We start from the raw sequence: 3,994 nt of genomic DNA on the forward strand, positions 1-3,994 counted from the left end.
CACTAACTGACCCCAACCGGCACCCTAAACGGCTCCCTAACCAACCCCTAACCGACCCCCTAACCGCACTCTAACCTACCCCCTATCTGACCTCCCAACCGACACCCTAAACGACCCCCTAACCGGCCCCCTAACCTACCCCCTAAACGACCCCCGAACCACCCCCAGCCGACCCCTAACCGACTCCCTAACCGACCCCTTAACTAACCTCCTAACCGACCCCCAACTGACCCCTAACCGACCCTCAACCGGCCCCCTAACCGACCCCCTAACACACCCCAAACCCATCCCCTAACCCATATTCGTGATGACACTTTTACTTGATAGTTTCGGTTTTAATTGTTAGTTTCAATTGTTTCTTAGAACAACTAATAAAATTAATCTAATTGCAATTAAAATCAATTCAATCGAAATCAGTTGCAATTGAATAGATTTTTTAATCTGATTGAAATTTAATTGATTAACGTACTTGCTTCGGCAGTACATATACTAAAATTGGAACGATACAGAGAAGATTAGCATGGCCCCTGCGCAAGGATGACACGCAAAATCGTGAAGGGTTCCACATTTTTTTTTTGAGCCCGGTCGAACCGCGCGAAATAAACGTAATTATACGTAATCTAAAAAATAAATACAGCTATGGAATAGACGAGATACCATCCGCGCTTATAAGGGTATGTGCAGACGAATTGACGTTTCCGTTTTATACGCTTGTCAATCAGTCTTTTGCCGAGGGTGTGTTCCCGGATCTTCTTAAACAATCCCTGATAAAACCGATCCTCAAAAAAGGAAGTAAGTATGATCTGAGTAATTACAGACCGATTGCATTATTGCCCGCGGCTTCGAAAGTATTTGAGAAGGCAATGTGTAGCCGCCTATACTCTTTCTGTGAAAAGTACAATATATTTGATGAGTCGCAGAATGGTTTTCGGAAAAATCGTTCAACTACACTTGCGACTTACAAATTTATGCAAAAGATTCTGGATACACTAAATGAAAAAAAGTATGGTATCGGTATCCTATTGGACATGTCAAAGGCATACGATAAAGTTCGGTATGATATCTTACTGGATAAACTTTACGGAATGGGTATACGAGGTGACATTCATAAATGGTTCGCATCCTATTTAGAAAACAGAATCCAGTATGTAGAAATCGAGCATTATAACTATGAGACAGGGGAAATAACTCAAGTCAGATCTGAGCCCCAAAACATGAACAATTCGATACCACAAGGAAGCGTCATTGGGTGCATACTATTCCTGGCTTATATAAATGACCTCCCAAAAGTAATAAACGATTCATGTGTTCTTTTCGCTGACGACATCTCAATATTAACCTCTTGTAAAAATAGTGACCACTTAAATCAAACCCTTCACTTCAATACACTAACTACAATTGTAACATGGATGAATGATCACAATTTAGAAATTAACTTCACAAAAACCAAAATTATAGAATTTAGACCCTATCAAAAACCATCACTAAATATTAATTTTTCGTATAACCAAATACAAATAGAAACCGTCAATACATTTAATTTACTCGGAATAGATATCGATACAAATATAAATTGGAAGCAGCATGTACAAAAAATCACAAAAAAGCTATCTAGTTTTACTTACGCCTTAAAAGAAATAAAGAAGTCAACAAATTTACAAACTGCCCTAAGTGCTTACTATGCGTACGCTTATGCATGGCTATCATACGGCATCATATTGTGGGGCAATAGTACAACTGTAAATGACCTCTTTATTAAACAAAAAAACTGCGTAAGAATACTAGCAAATATATCAAGAACAGAGAGCTGTAAACCATTCTTTAGAAAATACAAAATCTTAACCCTAACATCAATTTACATTTTGGAAGTTTGCAAATTTATAAAAAAGTACCCACAATTTTATACTAAACTGCGAGACGAACCAAGACACCATCCCACAAGATACGGAAATAATCTTGTAACACCGTTCTCAAAATTGGAAATGCATAGATCGAGCCCATATTCAATGTCGATAAAAATATACAACAAACTACCGGAGCATATAAAGCAAGAAAATAAAACAAGTATTTTCATAAATAACTTAAAAAACATTCTTTCTAATAAAACTTACTATACAGTGCAACAATATCTTGATGATAAATTGCTATAGCGTTGATCTGCCTCATTCCTATTTTGCTGTCCATTATTATCATATCCATATTACAGGATTCATATGTCTTTCATTGTAACTATGTGAATAAATAAATAAAATGAAGTAGATAAAATGTTATATAATGGAGTAAATGCAATGTTATTATGGTCGAATTAAAACTAGTATAACACATAATTGTACAATTAATAATATGTTTATATATATGATAAGAAATATAATAAGAAATTTTGTAATAATAATTATTGCTAAGGCTTGAAATGTAATTAAACCATATTATAAGTTTTTATATTGCTATGCCCTTACAGTATATTACATGTATACGTAATATAGTGTAAAATTTGTATTATTTATATTATGTAAACTGCAATAAATATATTACATTATCAATGCCCAACACTGATATAAATCTATGCACGTCACAAAATAGGCTGTACATTGAAAAGAAAAAAGTATTTTGTTGAAATGTATTTTGCAACGAAAGTATTTGAAATACAAATTACAAAATACATTACGGTCAGGTATTTGAAATACCAATTACAAAATACATTTTTAGGGAGTAATTGAAATACAAATACAAAATACGTATTTGTATTTTAAATACGTATTTCAAATACAAGTAATTCAAATACTGCCCAGCCCTGTCCATAACACTGATTGCGCATGTCCAACTAGTACTTGACTGGTTTTTTTATAGTTTTTCCCCGAGAAAACGATTCCTCGTCTCTTTGACGTGAACAATTTATTAAAGCATTCTGATTCTAGTCTATGGATGAAAAAAAAACGCCATAAGTGTGGGTTTGTCCAATTTTCATAAAAATGTGTTTACTTGCTAAAAGAGTGACAAATGAGTTATTGAGACAATCAAAGAAGTACCTATCGTAAACGAAGTTTTAAGTGAAATAAAGAAGGTATGGGGAAAAGAAAGTCTGACAAATGTAAGAAAAGTGCCAAGCGTAACATTGATACGAGATTAGGTAAGTAACATACCTGACTGCAAATGAATATAGAATTTAAAAGTTATAGTGATCAAGATCGTTGGAAGACGCTGAAAAATTTATAAAACAGTTAAAAAGTATTGAGGAAGGAAAGCGCTGATAAAATGTTCAAGTAAGGTTTATTACAGCAAGTTAAGAGAGATAGTATATAAAAAAGGTGAAAGATGGTGTGCCTGTAGTTCATAAAAAACTAACCGTACCACGAGGCTGTTCGCCAGTTCGCCTCCGCTGCCCCATGAACTTGGAAGCAGTGGCGCGCTGCACTAGATTCGGTTTCTGACTCCATATATCCGAAAAACCAGCAGTTTGTATTAATTTAATTTAACACTGATAGCGTGTTTCAGGATACATGTAATGCCATCTATTGGTGGCGTTCGGTACTAAATTATCAATAATTATTTATATCTTTTAGCAGAGGTTCCCAAACTTTTTGTCGGTCTACCAGACATGTAAATTGCTTGGTTTTGCATTGACTATCTTTCTAATATAGATTTTTACAAATTCATCGACTTCAAATTAATGGCTTTGACAGTTGACACAGCGCTAGTGAGAAACTTTATAAAAAAATTGCTCATCGAGTTCTTAGGTTTTCGCGATTTCGCGAAAAAAATTGCTGTTAACTTTAGTTCTTAAACGGAATCGTAATAAGAGTTCATGGTAAGGCCCCTGGAGAGACTACGGGCTCGACTGCAAGACCAGGTTACGTCGGGTATCCAGGCCAAACCCTCCGCCAGTAATACGCCTTCACGGGCGTCCCTGGTGGACCCGAAATTGGGTATGGACTCGCCGTGGTTTGTGGTTAGCTGTAGATCCCTACATATGTCATACATCTTAACCGTCCGGATA

The 3,994-nt window shown here is 35.7% G+C and overlaps 1 non-coding gene across 1 annotated transcript; it reads left to right on the forward strand.

The window, feature by feature from the left end:
* The first annotated feature begins 465 nt into the window (after positions 1-465).
* On the forward strand, positions 466-572 carry LOC113229865. Its single transcript, XR_003310443.1, has one exon. It is a non-coding gene; the product is annotated as a U6 spliceosomal RNA (small nuclear RNA).
* Positions 573-3,994: the final 3,422 nt, after the last annotated feature.

Source organism: Hyposmocoma kahamanoa, unplaced genomic scaffold (assembly GCF_003589595.1).
Source record: "Hyposmocoma kahamanoa isolate Upper Pololo Valley unplaced genomic scaffold, ASM358959v1 62, whole genome shotgun sequence".
NCBI lineage: Eukaryota > Metazoa > Arthropoda > Insecta > Lepidoptera > Cosmopterigidae > Hyposmocoma > Hyposmocoma kahamanoa.